General features: G+C 31.6%; 2 protein-coding genes across 4 annotated transcripts in view; one reads left to right on the forward strand and one right to left on the reverse strand.

Moving 5' to 3' along the window:
- Positions 1–24,693, reverse strand: part of LOC108782868 (uncharacterized) — an 86,787-nt gene that overhangs the window by 10,122 nt on the left and 51,972 nt on the right. The window lies entirely within an intron of this gene.
- Positions 19,508–24,693, forward strand: part of LOC108782867 (trichohyalin) — a 41,117-nt gene continuing 35,931 nt past the window's right edge. Inside the window, exons 1-2 of the mRNA XM_018551251.1 lie at positions 19,508–19,598; positions 20,013–20,386. The gene's annotated coding sequence lies outside the window, so the exon portion shown is untranslated. The remainder of the gene's footprint in view (positions 19,599–20,012; positions 20,387–24,693) is intronic.

Here is a 24,693-nt window from a genome sequence, read left to right on the forward strand (position 1 = left end):
TTACGTCGAATTCACTAGTATTTCGCTATTTCTTTTTTTTTTTCCTGTTTTTGACACAAAATAGATCACAGTGAGATACATTAGTATGTGTATTTTAATCGTAGAAAAGGAATTTTTATTCTGTGAAATCAATAAAAAGTATACTTTATAAGTAACAAAAATGGTATTTTGTCTTTTAAGACGATCTTAAACATATAAGGACCGGTCTATACCTACTTATTACGCGCGTCTGCTTTTTACTATCATAATGAATTTAAAAGGATGAGAGAGTTAATTTCCGAAACGTTTAAATTTTATTGAAGAAGTTTCGTCGTTATGCGTGAGAGTAAAGACGGCTTGATTATTTGAGATATATATATATATATATATATTTCACACATTCATCATTGTTGCAAGTAACATAAAATGTATTGAACAAAGTTTTCGCTATCTTCTACATTTCCCTCACGGGGAAATAGTTCCGTTCCGTCGATTTCTTTCTTGCAAGGAATCGTTTCATAAGTTGTTAACGAGTGAACGTAAACATGGTAATGCTGAGACTTTTGTCGAGGCAAAGAAGGAAAGATTCCCTTGTAGCACAAAACGTACGAAACGCTCCGCAATCCTCTTTTACGGCTTTGTAAGTCTCGACGTTACAAAGTCGAAAGTCCACATTCCTCGTATTCTTTGTTACGGTTCCGCGTACGTATACTACAATGCGGAAGTTCATTGCGGCAAAACGGAAAACGATTCGTAGCGCGTCAACTACTAAAAAAGCTATAGCTTCTTTGAGCAACTTAAAGATGAGTTTTCTTTAGTGAAAAATTTGATTAATTGTCGTTTTAACAATATAGAATATTCTCATCTAAAAATATGTGTGTAAAATTTATTATTCAACTAATTTTTTAATTAATCAATTTTATCTGTATCTATTTTAATGTCAAAAATATAATCGCGTTAAGGGAATAATGCGATTCCTCGTCGACACACAATATGGAAAATTGAGTTTCGTAACATCTGTCGTGTTCATTAGTATGAAACTGCCCGGCTCGGCGAGCTTGGCTGAGTGCCAGTTTGTATAAGACACCTTATAAATCTGTATTATCTCGCTCTTCATAATGGAGAACGTTCGGCCAACGAGAACGACGAATAAACTCGCTTTAATAGCGATACTTCGACAGGCTTTCTACGGTGAAATGATTGTTCTTGTTACAAAATAGGAGAAACAAACTTTTCTGTATTTGCTCCACTTAACCATTTGTTATGTGATCATTATGTCACAATAATTTTATTTGCAATACAGACATCATGTATGATGTCTAATGAAATAGTCTATTTTATTAAAATTATGTGACAAAGAATTTTGTCTTACTAATTCACGAAATAAATATAGGGAATAATAGAGATTACATATTATTACTTGAAAAATTTATGTAAGTATAAATATGTCATGAATATTATACATATATTGTACTGTATACTGTGGAAATGTAGAAATTTAAATATCAGAATATAAATAAATCAGTAACAAACACCTAACCCTTTTTATTCTATATAAATATATTAATAAAATTTCTTTCTCTCTATAAGCTTTTAAAATCGTACAATTTTAATAGAATCTCGACGATATAAAGAAACGTAATTTGCCTCAGTAGTCAATTATCCAAACGGAGAAGTTTTTTATTCTCGTTTGCGTTTAACGTTTTACGATTGCGACAGCCTTTGATTGGGAGAGCGCGATACATTCACACATCATCGTTCATTGACAAAAGGGTACTATCTGGTCTCGTTAAGATAATACGATTTGCCGAAGAGAAGCTGGCTGGATGCCAATCTGTAAAACGCACCATCTTGCCCTATAGTCCTTCGAATTACTCGGTAATTGCATTTCGTCGACTCGCGGGAATTTAGTGGATTCAAATGGAATAATAGAAAAGCTTTCCAGATGAAATCTCAAAGCACAAAGTGTTACTGACTATATTTTTTTTTCCCTGAAAAGAAAACGTATATGTAATCTCTTTTCAGAGAACAGAGATATAATAATTATAAAAATAATCTGCAAGTTTATTCATTAACTTCTTAATTCTTATAAATTTCTATGAAAATGTTTAATGCGTATTACATCCTGACATACGCTCGCTTCGAGGCACGTAACGTACAGTAGTAAAGGTACGTTTATGATCCGCCATATTCGCGCTACATATGTATGTACCTAGATACGAATCGTGTAGATCCAGACACATATAAAAGGGAAATGTAAATCTTGCTTGAACTCTTGGGTAAATTTTGCGTTATGTAAAGTATCACAATTTACGATTGATATACCAATAGTAAAAGTCGGTCATTGAAAATCGCGATTTGCGAGACGTCTCGCATTGTAAGATGTCATTACAGGATAAAGTAATCGCCTGAGGTACAAGTATAATCCAACTTCGATATATGTCACGTCCTTTTCCACATCACACGTTTGCGTTTTATAAAATTTTCTAAACCTGACGCCATCGTGACTCCCTTTCAAGAGGATTCACGTCAAGTTATCCATGGGGAATTCTCAATGAAAGGCTTCTAAATCCTACTCGTACGTCACGCAGTATCGCGCCATCCGGTATTTTATCCACGCCGAGTCGAGCCGAAACGAGAGGACTGCGCATGTCGTTTGGCATTTGTACTCTGTCGTGCCTTATCCAGTAGATTTTCGGACGGTTTCATTGGAATTCAGCGCGCTTCCCCTATGTGGGCTCTCGTAAACCATCGCTTCCTCGATCACGAGGCGATGCACCGAGATATATCCCGCGGAATAAGTGACCGATGGAGGAGACCTCTTTGTTCGACGGGCCGGTTGCCAAAATGCAACAAGCGTATTGCCGTTCGAACCATACGAAATGGATTCGTTTTCTTCGACACGCGCCAGCTAAGTGAACTGTCATTTTCGACTGCTGAAAGATCGAACGTGACTATTGTTGAACGAGTTTTCATCATAATCTCCCAAATTGATATCAGCACTAATACAATCTATTTCGTAGTCAAGTAAAAATAAAAATTCTGCTTCAGATCCGGTTTTTCGAGCATAAGAGATAAATTAAGTTTTCAATAATTGCGATTTACGATATCGGGATTATCCTACATGATGTACAATGCGAAAACCTTTATATTTGTTCTCTGCTGCTCAGAAAGCAATGCGACGATTTTTTTAAGATGTACAGTAATTTATCGAGAGACAAAAGACAAGGAACGATTTAGTCTGGTCGTGATAAAAGTTATTTCTCGAAACACTCCCAAGTCCTAACAATCGTAACCTCGATAACATTCTAAAAAAGGAGAACGCGATCGTTAGGAATACCCATAAGAGGAAGGTCGATCTTCAGACTTCAGACGCCCAGGATTTTTATCCTGAAAGCCAAAGTTTCTTCGTCGGTCTCAAGAGACAGTTTGCGACCACAAGCATGTCGTCGTTTTAGTCGTTATTACCTTTGGAATTGTACTGTTGTGGAAAATCGTGACTATTGAAGTCGAATTTTTTGTTGTACAGTTGCGTGCGAAGTCGCGCAAGTTCTTTACATTTGATCTGACACAGATAATTTAAGTTTAAAAAAATTTTACTATTTCTTATAAATAGCAATTTACAGTATCGATATTGTATACAATAATGTTACTCAACAAATTAAAAAATATACATATATAACACTTTAGGAATAATGATAATTTGGAACCTTATTTATAAAATACTGTATATATAAATTCACGCATTTAATTAAATAGAGAAATAATTATATTTTCCAAATGGTTCTCGTGACATCAGAATGTAATTAAAGATTTCATATATAGAAGGATATAAAATTGTCGTTAGCGATTTACGAGCGTTTGAATGATTACTATGACGAGCGTCTTTATAATCAGGTTTGTTTCTCCTCAACTTATAAATAGCGCTCGATACTTAAAAGTGTAATAACATAGAGATCTAAATTTGTCATCAATTATGAAACAGTCATCAATAATGCGGAACCGTTTTACAGAAGCCGTCCTGTATAAATGTGGATGATGTGTTCTCATCATGTCCGCGCGCCATTGAAGATTGGTAAACCAGATTTTTCGCCAATGAAAGCGACGCTGCTGCTGTTTGAGCGACTGGAATACGGATGGATGCACAGACGGATTTCGCCACATAGATCAAACGTATTGACCACACCTCTGCGGCTTTCCCGATGCGCGCGAGTGTGGTCGTGTATGCAGACTGGATTATAGTCTATGCTTTTTCGTCGATAACAAACACAATTGCTAATGGAAAGCATCGCGTGATTGGATAGCCTAACGCTGCAGGAGGAACAAAAACGAGAAACAAAAAAGATTTAGTCAATATTATTCAATGTCTGAATTGGATGAAGTTACTGTGTTATCGTTAACTTGTGACGATAAAAATCAGTGTTATTCTTGATTATGCTACTCGTATTTAAATTAAAAGAACTGATTTTAAAATCTTCAAATAGATATATATTAATGCTATTATAATAAAATTATAAGCTGAACAATATTAAAATCTCCTATTCCTTTTATCATATAAAAATAATATACGTCTGTATATTTTAAATGGCTAAATTCGTAAAAATCAATCTCATCTCGTAAAATTTTGAGGGAGACTTTTAGTAGGCGAAATACTTTGCTTGAAATCTCGAAGGAGTCACAAAGAGACACCGAGAGAGCGAAAAAGGCAACGATAACGAGTGAAAAGCGCTATCCGCTTGATGGGAACCTTTCAGCGTTTTCACATCTGAAAGTTCCTGTTCGGAAAAGGTGTGCTGACGCGCACACGAGGTCCAGCAATCCCACTATTTTTCGTTACGGAGCGAGAACTGTACGGTACATCGTTCACATACAACTCCTCGGTCCGAGTAACGCTGGATTCGTGTTACGTTGACGTAAATTTTCGTTTACGCTAAGAGCTCGGCTGGAAAATTCAATTTCATCCTGGCGCCGCCGCTGCTAATTGGAAGTCACGTTAGGGCGCGTCAATCGCAAATGCATATGCTCTCGTTCATCATTCGCTCATGGTATCGCACAAATTGATGATCATTCAAAAAACGGTAATTTGGAATGGAATGTTAATTAATTGAATACCTATCTATCGTTGTTACGTTGCTGCGTCTTGTTTGTGATAAAATGCTTTTTGTTTTTTCTTCTTTTTTATATAATTTATATAATATAATAAAAAAACTAAATAAAATATTTTGTATACGAAATTATTTGTGCTAATAGATTCCAATATAAAATATGAAATACATCTCTTTTTCAATCATTTTTATCTTACAATTTTTTTAATGGCAAGAAGAATCAAAAAGAGATATTCTATAGATATAGTTAAGTTATACAATGTATATATTACCAAAACAGAGAAAATTGTTTTTGTCTCTTGCTTAATTATCTTGCTTAATTTTTTAATGAAAATTGTATATCTTCTATTTAGTTAAATAAATAATAACTTTAAGCTTAGGATTCTCCTTTTTAACTGTATAAAAATCTCTTATATTTATAAAAAATTTCACGTTTTATTAAAAAATTAAAAACTTTAAATTCAGAATACAAGTGGCCTTTTTAAATAAATTTAGTATTTTAAAAATATTGTTGTGTCCTCCGTTGATATTTCATTATTCCAACAAATTTTGTACATTTTTTTAGTTTCAATATCTTGCATACATATAGAAAATGTAAAATATTTAAACCAATTGAAATGAGCCATTGCATTAGAAAATCCACATGCTTGAAAATTAATATTAGGTACATCATCACGTTCTCGCGTAATAAAAATTCAAAGAACACTTTTCTAACTCATTATAACCCTCTATAACTTGTTCGGTGGCTCATTCCAGACAAACTCTTGCTCAAAGATGCCGCGTCAGTTAAAAATTTTGTTGAAAAAATTTCCAATTGAGTGTTTCGACGAAGATGAGAATATTTTGAGCCAAGACTCGTGCTTCATTTAATAAAACTCCTTGAAGCTGCACGTTTGATCTTGCTCCGTTGGATGAAATTGCGATGCAAAACGATCGCCTGAGGGAATCGGCGGCAGTGGGTCCGATAGCGACTGATCAGTCATTAAGAAAGTTCCGCTATAGTCACGGATCTATTGGACAGATTCCGAGTGGCTACGGCTACGTGTCGGGACGTGAAGCTCTGCATGGGAAGTAGATAAACGACGAGAAACGTCTGATACATCGCTTTGCCCGATACTTCTCCTCAGTCAATCCTTCTCGCATTCGCGTCTCCTCAAGGGGCCCTAGGCGACGAAATTATTCGAGGTCTCTAATGTTCACAGTGTTTCACAATACGACGCCCGAAGACCCGGAAATTTATAACACAGTATAACTTCGGTAAATTCAAATTTCGAAACTATGAATAATGATCTCTGCATTGTTTCTCCTGATAATAGAAACGCAAATTAATGTGAGATAGCTTCTTCTATATTTATAGTATCGAAGATTAAAGTCGGTAAGATAGTACTGAATTTCTCTTTATTCATGAGTATATATAAACATAAATGTAAATATATATATTTAATTATAAAATACTATACTTTGAACAATATTGTATTCATGCTAAGTTCGAAACGAACAATTCAGCCGTTGAGGAATTTGATTTGTAATTTAATTAATTAATTGAGTAACAGATATAGGTATAACAACAGAAATAAATAATAAAACATTATCAATCCAAGGCTTTGTTTCATAATGAAAGATGGCACTGCATCCTTATACATCGAGATCAACATCAAAGAATCACTACACACACACACGACACATACTATCGAATAATTACGATGTGCGCTCGAAGAAATATCAGGTGCACTGATTTTTCTCTCATCGAATGATATCCCGATAGAAAAATCAGATTATCAAGGTACTTTTCAAGAAACCCTAATATTCTTTGCGTAGTTGATACGACTTAAGTAATAGCTGCAAACAAAAAATATATAGACAAACAAAACGAGAAAACGAAAGAAGCAGAGAAAGAGAGAGAGAGAGAGAGAGAGACAGAGGTAGGATTATTCCTTTCATATACAATAGAATGCGCTATCGATATACTATAATATTATAATTCAGTCGACATCTTTCCAAATTTCTGTTTTGCAGAAATCTTCACAGAAATTTAGAATATTATTATAATTGCTTTTTACGTGTGTTGTGTGTGTGTGTGTGTGTGTGTGTGTGTGTGTGTGTGTTGTGTGTGTGTGTGTATATAATATTACAAAGTTTTTTAATATTTAAGAAATTAAATGATATAACAAACAATTGTATATAAAAATTTTTTTCACGAACATCGATTCTTTATATTTCCTTGTTTTTTACGACAGTTCGAAAAAAACACGTATAGGGTGAAGAAAGATAAATTTGTAAGCAATGATAAATGACAAATAATCGATTATCAATATTGAATATCTACGAAAAAGTGATTTTTTACAAGCAGTATCGACAGGATTACATCTATCGCATAGTATAATACGTATAACGCTGTCAGCATGCTTTCCAAAGAAAATTTCTATCCGCCCAATATAAAAGTTTCTCGTGAATTTATAATTTTTTCTCGCAGATACCGGTTTCAACCCTGCTGACACGACGCTACAAATTTGCCGGAACTTTTACCAGCAATATCGGAAAAACGCACCATGTAAAATCCTTCTTTTTATAAAAAGCAATTTTGAAAATTGTACGACAATTTTTACAATCATTAAATTATCAATCATAATATTATTAAACCTTTTTACAATAAATAGTAATAATTAAATAAATACAAAATATTTTATTTAAATAAAGGATATATATATATTTTTTATTATCATCCAATTATTTTCGAATACTTTTTATGCTGCAAAATATTTTTATTCTAGATAACGTAAAATAATTATTAAAGTAGTATATTCATAAACGAAAATTTTTATACTTTGGAGTATATTTGACCAAAACGAAGCAAGCCAAATTACAAAAGAGTATCTAAGAATAATATCTAAGAAGGATATTTATAAATTATAATCAAGAGATGCCTTCAAAATATAATTTCATACTTGAAATTATTGTTTTATTACACTAGTATTATTATTGATTAAATTACGAGTACTTTGGAAATATGAATTTCCTATATAATTTTCACAAAGAAAGAAAATGCTTTCCATATAATACTTTACAATTTTAAATCTTCACATTTTCGAAATTTTAAAAAATAGGCGTCTAAAATTTTGATAAAATAAAGTATTGAAATTAACGAACATCTCACGCCCCTCTCTTATTTTCGACATTCAAGCTTCATTTGTAAGAAACTCTTGGTTTCTAATTTATAATAAAAAAAAATTGTTATTATCTCGACGGAAAAATTTACTAACTCTCTCTCTTCCTCTTTGATTGATTTCAAATTTAAACTCAATACGTTCACTTTCTGGAACACTCTGTATTACTCATCAAGAAGAATAGCGATTGTACGATCTAAATACGTGCCACCAGATGACTGCATCGATGACTGTCATACGAACGAGTGGACAATTATGCATATTGCGAAATATTCTGAATTGTAAAAATGTTTCGCGATAATGCGTAGTTGTACGTGAGCAATGAAACATTCCACATTGAGCCCCACCCATATGTAGTACTATATAAGGTATGTATATTACATATGCACAAACTATAAAGACTGCACTTTGCCAATTATTAATAATGATGATCTCGACTAGTTTCAGATTTCTTCGGGATAACACTTTAATGCGCTCTTCGTATGATTCTGTCATTGTTCAGTATAGTTTTAATTACAAACATGTTTACTCTTTGATACTGAATTTTCTCAAAATTGTGAGTATAATTGTCCATATTTCATAAATTAACTAACAAGAGAATGAACAAAAGACAATTATTCATCTTTTTTAAAGTTTTTATTACAATTTTTGGATTAAATTTTTCATCACTTTTTATTTAAATTCCGAAATTCATTTATAACGTCTCATCTTCTTCCGTCTCTTTTTTTTGTCAAAAAATTTCAATGGTATCGCGAAATTTTATATCAAACTTATCTCATGAAAGTCTCGGACACTTGAACAGCTACAGCCACAAAAAGTCATCGTCCAACGCTTGTCGGTTATCACAACGCGACATCCCAAAGCGCACGTGCACAAAGTCGGTGATAATGAGGTGTGAAAACGATCCAACCTTCCCTCGTGGTTGGATGGCGTATATCAAGTATCCCTTTAATGGTGATTCTAGTGAGAGGCAGAAGAATCGACACCGTCCAATATCCATGATTTACGATTCTCGCGAGCTCTCGTTGGTCACGAATTTGCGGCGAATAAAAGAAGAAGTGAGGAGGATGGAAAAAAGTGAGGAAGACGAGATAAAAAAGCGAGGCTCGCACAAAAAAGAGGTGGTGAACCGGTGGTCTCTCGAGATAACGGGTTGCTCAAACATTTGCATCGCCACTGACGATGAATCACGGTGTGCAGCGCGTTACATCCCGACGGAGGGGACTATAATACCTATATAGAGCGAGGAAATAGCCGGATGAGAGCACTGTTTTGTTCTGTCTAATAGGAGCAGAAAGAGGTGTTCTCTTATTGCGTTCCGTTAATCCTGTCGCGCTATTAAAATCGGCTTTATTGTAATTAGAATCGTAACGAATATCGCCTTCTGTATTCTGTCGTTGGCACGAGTCCTTCGACCGGTCCCTCGAGAAACGGAAGTAAATGGATGAGAAAAATATAGTAAAAGAACTGAGAATCGAATAACTCGATTATGTGAATTTCATTCTCGGGATAAAAATTGCTTCGTATTTTTAAGGGCGATGTGTAATTGTCATAATATGCAATTTCGCCTTATTCATCTGATTTTATGTATCATTCATTTGCTATAACAATGAAGCAATTAAACAATTGTGATTTTTTTTAACTCACAAATTAACGGAAACATAAAAAAAGGGGAAAAAACATACTTAAGAATATTTTAATTCCTTTACAATCATTTATTTATCACATAATTTCAAAATTTAAGTCCCAAAATTTTTATGATTCAAAACATATAAACTTATTTTCTGAAAAATTTTATTTGTTACCTTGTACCGTTGTAATAAAGTGAATGATACAGAGAATTTTATTCTTTTCATCTTATGTGTATAAAACATTCTTGTTTTGTTCCAGGTTTTTTTCTACGTATGCAATTTTATCTTTAATCGCGTTAAACGCATGTGAAGAATTATCTTACTCGCCGATCGATTAACTATTTACATTCCTCGCTTTGGTTTAATGTTTCGTTACATAATTACGATCGTAAATTATTGCATGAAGGATACATAAAATCCTTTTGTTTCTATGTATATTTATGTCGAATTATTAAATCAATCAGAACGTTCTAGACGCTCGCTATTTCCTCGCTTATCACAGCGATGGGTAATTTTTATCTTTTCTCAATTTTATTCTTACAAATTAATTAGAAATATCATAAAGAAAAAGATCGATATAGATTTAAATTTTCTACTTTACACTCATGTATGCGTATTATTGCTATTACGCAACTACAAGTCTAGTTGAGAAAAGAAAAGAGAAGGAAAATAGTTTTTTCATATTTACCATTGTTGCGCTTCATGAGAATATATGTGCCTATAGCAACCGTTGTAGTAATTTATCGCATACAAGAACATTCACGTCCACAACATAGAGAAAATAATTTCTTTGTTAAATGAAATATTGTAATCATAATGTTAAAGCATAAATTATCATCAGAACTATTGTATCTAAAAATTAATTTTTCAAAAATTTTTAATTTTTTTTTAATATTCGAAAATTTTTTTTACATATCAGGAACTCTAGGCAATCGCAAATTGAAGCTATTAAGCCGCTCAGAACTATTCTACCTCGAAATTCGATAAAAAGTTAGCACCTCATTTTTGAAAAATGTAAAAAAAATGTTTATTGAGCGGAACTCTTGTTATTAACTATAGGGAACTCTTCGTCTCGTCAAAAGGAAGTGGGAACTCTAATCAGAACTCCTGAGTACTATAGTTGGGGTGCTAACTTAACATATCCGAGTTGCGCAAGATTCACCTTGTAAAGATATATCGCGGCAATTTTGATTAACACTACCGATTCATGATATAGGTATGTAACACGCGTACCGTAAATTCTAAAAGCATAATTATTATCTGTGCGTGTGTACATTTGTGTATGGAGAAATATAAGTGCCTTAAAAATTTGCTCAAGTTGATTAACTATGTATATTTGTAATTCATAAATACAAATATTAATTAAATATATCATAATATAATTGTAGAAATCTATTATACATATATGTATACATACATATAGGGAAAACAAAATATGAAAAGATTAAAAATTTGTCATGTAGCACAATCTTATTAATATATATTACACTTATTATAATTAATAAAATCAGAAGAGAAGAATATAAGTTCTATTATATCCAACGGGGATATTATCCAAAATCAAATAAGTCTTGATAATATGTACTTGAAACACAAAAAAAACGATATTCATTAGTCATATAATGATGTATCAGTCGTAAAGAACTTACATATGTTTATCTTATCTTAATTCAACGAAGAAATCTAAGAAGAATGGAAGATCAGAATTAGCTGAAGACTATAATTTACGTTTCATTTCACTTCAAGGAAGTATGACTAGCGAAAGTCAAAATCATTTTTCTGTCGTCTTTATTCTGTCGACTCAATTTATTTAATCTTTTTAAAAAGAAAAAAATCAAACCATATAATAAAAATTAGCAAAGTTAAAAAATAGATTTTACATAATCAGAATGCAATTTAATATTATCTTTTCTGAAAACTATATAAATATTAAATGTTTGTCATTAAATAATATCATTTTTGTAAGATAGAATTAACACAATTAATATAATTAGCATTTAATTTAAATTGCAATACCATTTAAAAATATTCTAATAATATTAAATTTATGCATATTTCAGCGAAACATATTTCTCTTCTGTTTGATTGTAGAAAAATGATCTGATGATTTCGTATACCTAGAAAAGAGTGATATCATGAAAAAAAACCCTTATGAAAATAAATTTCAACAATGTGCTTATTTCCGTAGTACAATAATTGAATCTTGTAAAATATAAATTATCGTAATAGTTTCCATAGAAATTCATCGAAGCGGTTACGTAGAAAAAAAAACGCGAGAGTCATAAATACACATTTTAATCGTCTAAAAAGTCTCACAGCATCCTTTGAAAGTGAATTAATTAGTAAAACGTATGTTGAAGAATATGTTAAAATACAGATATTTTCGAATTAATTCTATAATTCTATAATTTCAACTGCTGATTAATTACTTATTTAATTATAATATAAATATTTAATATGAATTATAACATAATTAAGATTTAAATACAATAAATAATGCCAACAAAATTATTAATAATTGATATTATTAAATATATATATATATATACACATGTATAATTAACATAAAATATTTCATTGTTAAATTATTTTATTTTTATGCTTATATTTATCATTAAATTAATGTAACAATGTATTATAATATACAATTCATGGCATTCTTCACTACATTACCTCACAAATAAAGTTAATTCGTAATGTTAAAATGTAATAAGAATAAATTTCTTTGTGATAATTTTTCTATATATACCGATACTTTTAATTCTCACCCATCAAGAATGCGTAATTAAGAAGCACAGTTTAATTAAGTAAGGTCCATTATTAGGTTTATCCCATTTAAAGTTCCCGTTTTCTGGAGCTAAGTTCATCATGCCTTTGAAGTCAGAAATCTTCATGATATATATCCACTTTAGTCGGCACGCAGACGGATGCGCGTTCGTGGTCGAAAAAAAAAACACGAGGTTTAATTAAATTCCGTGGATTGCTTTCGTGCCGTAGCGTTTCGGATCGGTGCATTTTGTGACTGCAACGAGAATTCTCACAGCAAGAACTTTAGAACCATCCACTACGTCGTTAATAACAAAGGCAAATCAATCCCTACGCACTTTCAAATTTGCTGAAAATGCGATTGTTTATTATTCTTTAAAATAAAATAAATACACAATTGTCTAAATGAGAAATATATACATATATAGTTTTTGCAGAAGTACAACTTCTACTTTAAATCCAATAAAATTCCTAAATAACATAATATTTAACGATTCGATATATTTTCAAAAAATTTTTGTTGAGAAATATATATATATATATACGGTGAGCAGTGCACATCAATTGAGTTCATCTCTATCATTTCGAACTCTTTTGTCGCCCATATTTGCGCAACATACCCTTGAACCTAATGTCCACGATTACAAATCGAGGTCGAAATTACACGATGTAAATTTATGAATAATGAATAATCAATGTCCCTCGAATATAACTATAGTTCATTCAAAACACTATTCTATTAAGAGCAAACTCCTATACAAAGTGTCTTGTAATAAGCACTCGATCATCTATAAAACTACTTAAATTTAAATAATTCACTGTATAAATTTTTTCTTGATTGAAATATCAAAACATAAAAAACGTAAATTTTGAAGTAAGAAAAAAGATTCGTAATCAGTTGCATATTGTTATTTTTTTAACTTAATAAAGTGAAAAATACACATGTAAAAAAATTTTTATTTAAGACTCAAAAATAGAAATATATTTTTTTTTTATTTAATATTATATAACATTAATATAATTCACACAACAATTTGAACATTCAATATAAGATTTGTAAGGAAAATTAATCAAGAATTTATAAATAAAGCAATATTCGTGCGGAAATATGACATATATCGCGAAATTTAATTTTAATCCTCTAATGCCATCGCTTTAAATCCTTTATCGATCTACTCTTTCATTCTTGATATCCGCAACATACACTATCGATAGCAAATACCATGAATTGATAATAATTCTGGTATCAAGCATAAATCAAAATGAATCAATCTAGGCTTTTGGGGAATTTAATAAATATGTGGTAAGTTCCTTTATTCTCAGGATGATTTATTATAATTTTAGTTCTTTAGAAATTAGTGCTCACAATTTATTATTTCTGATATTTTCAATTTTTCTTCTTTTTCTTTTCCATTCATTTAGTTTTATCTGTCATTTATTCTGTATCTTAATTATCACGACGTGGAAGAGCTCACCGTTGATTAAAAAATTGTATTGAATAGTTATGTAAATTAGTTTGCTTCTCTGAAAAAGGCTAAAAGGTTAGCCTAAACATGTAAAAACGCTACTATCATAATAAAAGATAGTTATTCGAACAAAATTGCTCTTTATTCTTTCTAATTTATTTTTGAATTATAAGGAGTCTTGATTGATTTTGTTATTATAAGGTTTAATAAATATGCGTAGTACTGTAGGTATTTTAAACTTTTTTAAATGAATTTTTATGATGCCATGCGTCATCGATCTTTCATTTTACAAGCAGTCATTAATATTCTAGATGATAGAAACATATGAAATTGAAATTATTAATTTTATACATATTATCTGTTGATTCAAGATCTTGGCAGATCAAGAATATGCCATGTAGGAAAACTGAAAGATAAATTAATTATCTGAATTTGAAAACGGGATTGATTTACGATTGGTGCTTGCCGCATTAATACGCAAGAAAAGGATCGATGAAAATCTGGTTCGGTTGCAATTCGCGTTCTCGATTGAAAATAAAAAGACGGACGTAAACATGTCTGCCGCAGCTCTTTCGCGTATCGACAGGCCAGATGCAGCGACGACCGCAACAATACCGAACTCGTTATTTTCCTTCACTGGTAAAGATTAATTTGACTGCGGCTGATCCGCACCCACGATTCACGGAATTAATTTGGAGTTCGACGAGATAACGAGATTATTTAGAATTGGCGGAAGAAAACTATTGCGTTAATCGTTTTTCCCCATGAGTGATAAATTCATAGGTAAGAGAGATCGTGAATCATGCGTGGTGCAGATTATGAACTTTGATCGCGTCAATTCTTAACAAACAGAATTGTAAATTAAAACTAATTATCACCATGAATAACTGTATAGTTTATGAATTTATATACTTTGAAATCATTGCCTGATCAAACGTAATCATTTTTCGTAGTTTTTAAGATATTGAACGTGAATTTGTTTTCCAAATTTGTGGTTATTACGTCACAATCTTTAGAACATTTGGCATCAAAGAGACAAAAAGCGATTATTTAAAGATTTTTATGATGTTATAGTACAGGAAGCAATTTTAAATTTCGTTAATACCGGACGCAGAAGACGTCGCGTAATTAAAAACACCACTACTAAGTGACAAAAACCATTTATTCGAATAACTATCTTTTATTATGAAGCGCTCTTATATATGTTTCGGCTAACTTTTTAGCCCTCTTCACAGAGAAACAAACTAATTTACATATTATTTCTTAATAATATATAAGAGAGAGAGAGAGAGAGAGAGAGAGAGAGAGAGAGAGAGAGAGAAGAGAGAGAGAGAGAGAGAGAGAGAGCGAGAGAGAGAAAACGAACATTACCTATTAATTTAAAAATGTTTCGGCATAATTTTTTGTTTTCGAAATATAGAAATTTTAATATAGTCATATTCTATTTTATCAATTTTCTGTTGTTTTTTAATTTAATATGATCCGATATGTCATATAAATATACAAAAATAGTTACTTCCACGAAACACATAACTAATTTACTTTCTGCCGACATCTTTTCGCAAAAAATAGAATATGTCTTTTCTTTAGATGTATTATATAGAAAGAGAGCATTATGTTATATTTTAAAAATAAAATTATAATAAAACGAAACAAAATGCATTTTAACGCTAAAAGTTAATTTTCACATGGCATTAACAACAAATGTATTGTCAGCGAGTATAAATATAACACCATCATAAAAACCTTTAGATAATATGTTTTTTACCTCAAAATTTTTCTCAAAATTATAATAGCTAAATTTAGAAAAGGATCGTGTTCAGCAAGCAAAAATACATGAAAAATAATTTATTAAAACACATTTCTTATCACAGACTATAATTAAAAGAGAATTTGTGTACCTTTTACTGTCAGAAATAAATTAAAGTAAAACTCAGAAGTAAACTAAAATGTAAGATTTTAACTTATGAAAGCTGCTTATAAAGTCAATCTAGATTAATCAAACAAAGTATTTATAATATGCAAGATATTCGACAATTATGTATCGCACAATTATCGTAAAATATTACAAAAACAATTCTTATAAATATGCAATACGTAATCTCGTGAACATTTTTATATTACAAAGTGATAAACAATCTACTTGTGTTGACATCATGTCGTTCGCTAATATCACTAAATAACCTGTTAATTATTCCGTTAACAAACAGTTTAATTAATTTATTTATCGTGTGATTTTCGCGTATACTCATTTTCATCAACGGACTTGGCGCGATCGTTAATGCACGTACACAAAGCATGTACCAACAGATGCATTCCCACGTACAAATTTAACGTGTGGACGTGCTCGCGTTACGTTAATGTTCCGTCTCTGCATCTAGGACGACGTTAGCGCGCGCGCGAATTCAGTCAGCGGTATCTAGACACATTGTCGCGCGATTGTTTGTGCTGAAACACGTCAGGCCGCACCCGCCGAAACATTATCTTTTCGTGCTCCGAAACTGTCTCGCCGTCGAGGAACGTGGAATCGTAACGAATCCCTCGGCCCGGGAAAGACGGAAGAATACGACAAGCTTCCTCGTCGCGAAAAAGAGTATGTTAGAAAAACGAAGTAAAAAAAGTCGCGCGATGTTACTGATTGAACGTACAGGAGTAGAGGCTACAACAACGCGTACAACAGCTGCAAAAGGAATAAAAGATTTGCATTGCAAATTTAAATGCAAGATATAACATCCACATTGATATAAGGCTGAAATAAAAATAAATAATGCTACGTAGATATTGTATGATACGATATATTCGTCTCCGTTACATTTCCGTTAAGTGTCGTGAGATTTAACCATGCAAGTGAGATTCTACATTCTCTTCATAATCGGCATATAATTTGCTTAAACTGGAAATTATATACATAAATTCACAAAAAAGAGTTCGTTAGACACTAAGAGCCGCTTGATCAAATATGGTGTTTTCCAATGGCGTTTAACATTTTATCTCTCTCTCTCCCTCTCGGTCAATTTTCTCTTAATATTGTTTTATTTAAACGTTAGGATTTAATTATCTCTCTTGTATCTTTGATTTTTTTCTCGTCTTTCCTTGCCAATTATATTTTATGCGTAAAAAACAGTCCTCTCTATTAATTTTATGGGTCGAGTCAGTGGATTTTTGGACCAGCGTTTTCAATTTTATCTGCTACTTAGTCTTTATGATTGCACACCATTTCAATGTCTGGGTTTCACACAATTATTGTTTCGTTTTGTGGTTCCAAGATTTCTTACCCGGCCGTAAATCCAGCCTTAACAGAAATTACTGTTAACAATAAATTCAGTATTGAAATTATTTTCAAAATAAAAGACATAATATTCGCAGCATTATAATTTTTTATAATGTTAGTTAAAATATTTTTAACATAAACAGCTATGTTTGTACGTGATATAATTGTGCAAAACAGTTTATGACAGACATTCGGTTTGCAGAGTGTCAGTTATCATGAGATTTTCCCACGCACAATGACGCATGAGAGAAATCTATTATATAAAGTAACGAATCTCTTCTATCCAAAACAGAGATATGTTTTATTTTTAAGCTTCAACAAATCAACATATTTAATTTTACACTCGGCAATAAAAATTAGAGAGATATTTTGGTAGTTAACTATGAACTTACTCCATATTTTGAGTAAAATATGTGATTGTCTGGTCCTAGGTTATATTTGCTCGAGAAGAACCCGTTTAAAGTAAATGTTGAATAGCAACTGAATGAAGGTGAACAGTATTTGTGCGGGGCAAATTAACTAATTATGACTGTAGTCCAACGAAATTAAATTCATTAACTATACACAGTAGAGTGCGACAAAGCAGCGAAATTAATAACCGTTTGTGTTAAATTTAACAGTAAAAAATTAAAATGCTAGAAGCATCATAAAGTTAATTAAAATTAAATCACGAATTTGCAATTTACATACCTATATACACGCCATATTCCGATTTTTGAAAAGAAATCAATACTGTCGCTTTATTTATAAGTTATTAAAACAAATGATTGAACTGTAGAAATAAATTATCAAATTACATTACAAATTATACCAAAAGCCTGCTAAAATAAATAAATTTTCTTTCGATGAAAGTTTTATCGCAAAATTAGGTCACTAAGCACTCTATACGTTAACGAGATTGTAAGAAGAAGTTAAAATAAACTATCCTGTTTGAAACTTTTGTCATCATTTTTCTCACGACTGAGATAAGAAGCTCTCAAGTTCATGAGAAAAAGCTTTTGTTAGCCTTTGGCGTGCAAAGATAATCCAAACAACGCATATTGATTTTGTTTTAAGAGGATTCTTTCTAGGCATTTTTTGCTTATGAGCATATAAATACGGAGAAATGCTCTTATATATTGTTCACATTCTATATGTGAAATTAATTATGACAATACATAATTACTTAATTTTAAGCTTTGAAATTAATAATTAATATTGTAATTGAATGTAAAATATTGGCACATGTATAATAAAAGAGCATCTTCTTTTCCTTCAGCAATATTCTATATGTATTACGTACGACACATCGGCATCTTTATTGCCGATTCCCTGCGACGTTGATTAACTCTAATCTCAATGTACGTATATCTTTCTATTCGTGTCATGATGCGATCATCTAGAGAGAATGAATTCAGTTAACTTCAATTAAGGTTAATCAGTGTTAGAAGCATCGATTTCTAAAATAAGTCTATATAATATATTCTAGTAATGCGTCAATCATTTTATAGATTACATAAACTCATCCGATTACATAAACCTAAATTAAACGACATTCCTGATCTGCTTTTTAATAATCATTTCCCAAGTAACGCAATAGATGTATATTATTACATATTTCTTTTAAATATGTAGAATAAATTAGAACATATTCACAATTACAAGTATATTAATAAAAATAAGTTCTCCGTCTGCAATCTGTATCTTTTGCGACACAAACAAAATTTAACTTTTAAATTTTATTGATTGTCTTTTTAACTTGTAATTTTGTTACTTCAACTTCGGGTTAGGATTGTGTTTCAAGATCGAAACTTCATAATTCATTCATATTTATTTATTGTAAATAAATGCTTGTCTGCGATTTTTTCATAGTTGTATAAAAAAAATTGTTTCCAAACTTGCATTCTTATATTTTTTTCAGAACGTACAGAAGAACATAAATGTTGGATTGATTCTGGGTTCGGCTTTAGACTTTAGGCTTTAGACTTTACACAAGCGATGCGACGCAACGGTGGGTGGTAACGGCTGGCATGGAGGGAGAAACGGTCACTTGGCAGGGGAATAATAACGACAGCCGGACTGACACACGCGAGGCGTGTAAAGAGCCGTTGGAGACGTGAGGCTTTATAAATCGCGAGGATGCACATCGAAGCAGTGACACCTCGGCTGACGACGGTGAAAAACGCGCGGCCGCGATCAACTAGAAGCGGCGAACACATTTTTCACACTTGAGCATCGTGAGTATCGTATCCGTGGATTAAAGACGCGGCGCAAAAGTTTCCAACAAATGACATCGAAAAGTTTCCTACTGATGATCAACGATCGTTCGTCTTGTATTTTTTTTTTTTCCGTAAAAAGATGGTAAAAGATTCCTCCCTTCTTCAAGGGAGGGATTGAAATCTTGATTCGAAGAGTAGTTGGATCGCGATTAATTTACTTTCCAAATTTTTTCTTTGTTTTATCGGCCTCATTTCACGACGAGCTAAAATATTTGAAATAACGAACCTCTTCCAAGATTTCTGAAACATCAAGAACTATATCGACATTTTGGCGCAAACAAACATTTCGTTCGCCATATTGCCACACTTTAACCGTGTAAAGTCGATCGTTCACGTCGGAACTATTCAATCGGTTACCTTCCCCGGAAATAGATCGACCGGAACTCGCCGCTCCGAGGAAGATTGTGAGATTCTTCGACACGACTGGTCGATGCGCTTCCAGCTGCAGTAGTATCGATCGTTGCAAATTGGATTGCCGTTAAGATTCGAGCATTAGAGACCACCTTGGAGTCGAGCAGACTTGTTCAGTGTCGACGGTATCAACGCGAAATTTCCAGAGAGAATTTCGGAGTTCAGAGCATTTGCGACTTAATTTGCCACTGCATGGAGAAGCACACGTCTAACACTTGGGGGATGTTCCGTAAACGAGCGTGACCGAGAGAAATAAGGGTATGCGAACTGCACGTGTTCACGAATGAGATTTGTTAGCAGGGCTTGTAACGAGAGTCAGTGATCTTAACAAATAGGTAAGTACGAATTCTTTGACGCAAAGAATAATAATGTAGATATGCATTGATAAAAAAAGTGACACAAGTAAAAAATTAGTATTTTTGAGATGATGAAAGGAAATCAAATCTAAATATATAATATATTTTTATGAAAAAACAACGCATTTTTAATGTATTTGTATGAAAAAGTATTACAACTTTAATAAAGGAAAATGAAATTTACACTATACTAGGATTGCAATGTTCATACCTTAAAAACTCATGATACACAGAGTTTTAAAGTATACATTATGATTAAAAATATAACTTGGAAAGAAAGTGAAGTTATAGAAATTGCATATTCACTATTCTAAATTAAAACTTGTTCTAAAAAAGAATTCAGAATTTTTACAATAAAATATTCTACTGAAAAATTGTTAATTTTGAGATATATCATTTTTCATGTTGATGCAGCAATGCAATGAAATATGAATTAAAATAAGCTTTAACTGTTTGATTACGAAAAAATATAAAATGGCATTTTAAAATAATTATACACAAGCTATATGTCTAAATCTTTTTCTTAGTAACAAATGTTATAAAAATATGTTTTCTGTTTTATCTCTATTTTTGTCGTTTCGACTGAAATAGAATTATTTTTCTCAATTGCGATTTTTATTATACGTTTCTTTGCGATTGTAAGTCCGACATATAATGATGATAACGCATGCAGTTGTCGGGGATGATTTTACTTTGGAAAGATCTAATAATCTCTATAATCACACAAGTCCCACATGATTGCATATAATTAAACGTGACCTCATTGATAGTCGCATAGGAATTTATATGGGGCACTTTAATTACGTTATCGTAAATGAAGATCAATTGAAAATCCTATTAAAGCATTATGCAAATTTAATAACTGTTAATTAACAGGTTACTATGAAATTTCGGTATGTAGCCACATACGAAAGTCTTGATGCTGATGTAATTATCGATATTTAAATGTTTTGGAATAATCAATTACGGAATTTTTTTCAAATATTTATATGTTTTCCGTTGCACAATATGAGAGACCTCGACATAAATTAAGAATGAATTGATACTTATTTTCTTTAGGGTTATCCGACGCATGATAAAGCATGATAAAAAGTGCACTGTGAAAGGAACTAATACATTAAAAATCGCCAGTTTTATACATTACTCTCCTTAACTATCTTATATAATATATTTAACTACAGAATCGCATAATTCAATATCATAATATTTTTCTAAAATTAAATTGTATCTCATATAAATAGTTAACTTTTAAAAGAATTAAATCCTATTCTAATGTAACGTGCAGTTTTTCTATTGCAAATTTATCGAGTATAATGACCATGAATTTATTTGAACAGATTTTACACCTTTTATATACAATCTATTCAAACTTCGTACGATAATTAACAACTTTTCTTATTATTTATCATGCTTCTTGTTATTCACATAAATTTTTTCGATATCTTGCGTGAAAAATGGTAATTCATTTTTAACGATTTATACTCATGTGATGAATATTATAAAAAAATATTTGTTATAAGAAAAAACTAAAAATAAAATATGCAGGTAAGAATGTTGAATCAACAGTTAAATCAAGCCATAGTATATTAAAATTAATTATGTAAAAACTATTTCTAAAATAACACATACAATATATATTCAGTGAAAATCGCAGTATTTCAATTTCACGTTATAAATGTTCGAGAGAAATAAACTTATAAATTGGAAGAGTATAATAAATTTCTAGAAGTTTCCAGTTGTATGCCAGGTATATTATTACCTAATTTAATAGTCGGCAATTATTCGCTATATCACTCAATATGAGCAAACTTCCGCCTTGATTGATCCCACCGATGATGCTGTGTTTGCAGCATGCAATTATCGTTAATTAGTTATTCACAGAAAAACAAAAAAGATCCACGCGAGGCTATTGCTCCTTATCGGTTCTTCAATCCACGAAAAAAAAAGGTCTGTTTATTAAAATATTATCGATGTGACATTATCACATGCGCATGCGTGGGATTCTATATGTAAATACGAATGTGTATAATTACGATAGTGGCTTTGCCTAAGACGACAAATACAGTCACATTGTTGCGACGTCGCAGGCGATTGAAAGTTGCAGCAATTTTATAAAGAAAACCGTAATTTCCGCTTTTTCTGAAACCAATTCCTTCCACTATTTTCTTGTTGCATATAAATGTTAAATATATTTATATTTATAAATATATTTTAATCAAGATTTAATTATGAAATTATTTACTTAATATATAAAAATTTGATTCTAATTTTCTAAAAGTAAGATCAATACTTAACTATATTAAATTTTACATTCTGAAATGTATATTATTAGACTATGTATTTTTGTATCTAAGAAAAAAATAATATAAAATGAACAGGTAATCTTTATACAAATCATAGATTGGTATGCCTTGCTTTTATAGAAATCTGAAGGTAAAAATTATAGTCATTTATTTTTCATACGCAAAAATATATACACGACTACGATGAATACGGCAATGATCTCATAGATGCTTGACACGTTCGTTTCCATGCCAGTGGATGCTATTAAGTCACAACGACGTTTCTGACTGTCATTGAGAGCATATGTCGTTATGTTAGCAACGTGGAGCCCTGCTGACAAGGTCGCGCGATTTAATCGTTGACTTGTGAAATGATTCCTTTGATGTTGCGTCAACATAACATCGAAGCATCACCGTAATGTAAATAATGTTACAGATCTCGGGTGTCAATTATTTGTAACAATGAATGCAACCGATCAAAGGATTTGCTATTGCGTTATAATTACCATCAAACAAAGAACGTTAACAGAAAAATTTATTTTATTGTAAAATAATAAATGATTAGAGCAAATACAAGTTCATGATGAATCGAGATTTCCATGTAATCAAGGTTACAACATTAAAACTAATAAAGTTACGAAATTAAGTTTAATTTTTATGATCATTAGAACAAAACTCGTTGAAGAATTCATCATGTTTCCGTAATATCTGAAGTAGTTTTTCTATGATCATTTATTATCAAATATGTAATTATTTATTATCTTATTATTAAAAATTTCAAAGTTTTCAACAAGATTGCTTGAAAGAATACAGTTAAAAAGTAATAAGTCAATTGTTGAAATTATAAATAATAAATTTATTATGTCTTTTTTAGTAAGAAAAGCTTAAGGATGTTTAATATTAAAGATTAATGCTAAAGATAGTGCAAGTAAGTTTCATTGTCTTTGATTTCATATCGATATTCATTTATTTAATCTTAAATAATATGTATAACATATCTTAAAGTGTAATATACATATATCATTTATTTCTACATTAACGATTTTTTTGGACCTTTTTCTGAAGAAACTGATACTTACACTTTATGCTTGTACTTTTTAAAGATATTGTAAAAATGTTAAAGAAGATAATTCTTTTGTCCATTTTCTCAAAATTATGCTGGATCAGAATAAATACTACTCGACCTCACCGCATTGGTTACATGTATTATAATACTTTGAAACAGGTCTCGAGAAGTAGATTCGAGCGAACGCTACGCACGCGTTGAACCACGCGCGCGCATGCAGATTAACGCATGCATCGCGCGCGGCTTATCGACAACCTGGCGTGTTCGACCGATCGGTCGAAATTTTCTCGACGAGCCGATTGCGCGACGGGCTTTACAAAATCGACAATAAATCTCTAGGGCGCTAACGGGACAAGGCAGAAGGAATAGAGGAGTGTCTCTTCCTCTACATTATATCTATAAACGTGAGCAAGCTATTAAACTGTCGCGAATTGTGACAAAAAATCCCTTGCGCGCCTTGGACCATCCTCCCCCTCCTCCTCCTCCTCCTCCTCCTCCTGCTTCCCTTCTTCCACCTCTTCCGGGATGTACGCTTATCGATCAGGGAGTGCACCGTATAGCCCGGTAAAGCGGTTACGTCACGTATATAAATGTTAAATATCCAAGCTTCGAGAAACATCGCCCTTTCTAACCGGAAACGATTTCGTATTCACAAATTGCTTAGACAATATTAGAAAAATATATATATTTATATTATTGATCGAATGATTAAAATGTCTCTCTGTCGTTTTAATATGCCAGATACAGTCTTAAAAAAATTAGGGTATATACCAAAAAATCAACAAATTCAAAGTTATGCACTTTTGTGAAAAATGGTCCCAAAATGACATATGAAAAAGCGTTTTAGAGCTTGAAACTTTAGCTTTCGAATGCTTCCCGTGTCTCTGTAACAATTTCACTACAAATGATTTAATTTAAAATAAATCTTGAAAACTTGA

Source organism: Cyphomyrmex costatus, unplaced genomic scaffold (genome assembly GCF_001594065.2).
Source record: "Cyphomyrmex costatus isolate MS0001 unplaced genomic scaffold, Ccosl1.0 scaffold135, whole genome shotgun sequence".
Classification (NCBI taxonomy): domain Eukaryota; kingdom Metazoa; phylum Arthropoda; class Insecta; order Hymenoptera; family Formicidae; genus Cyphomyrmex; species Cyphomyrmex costatus.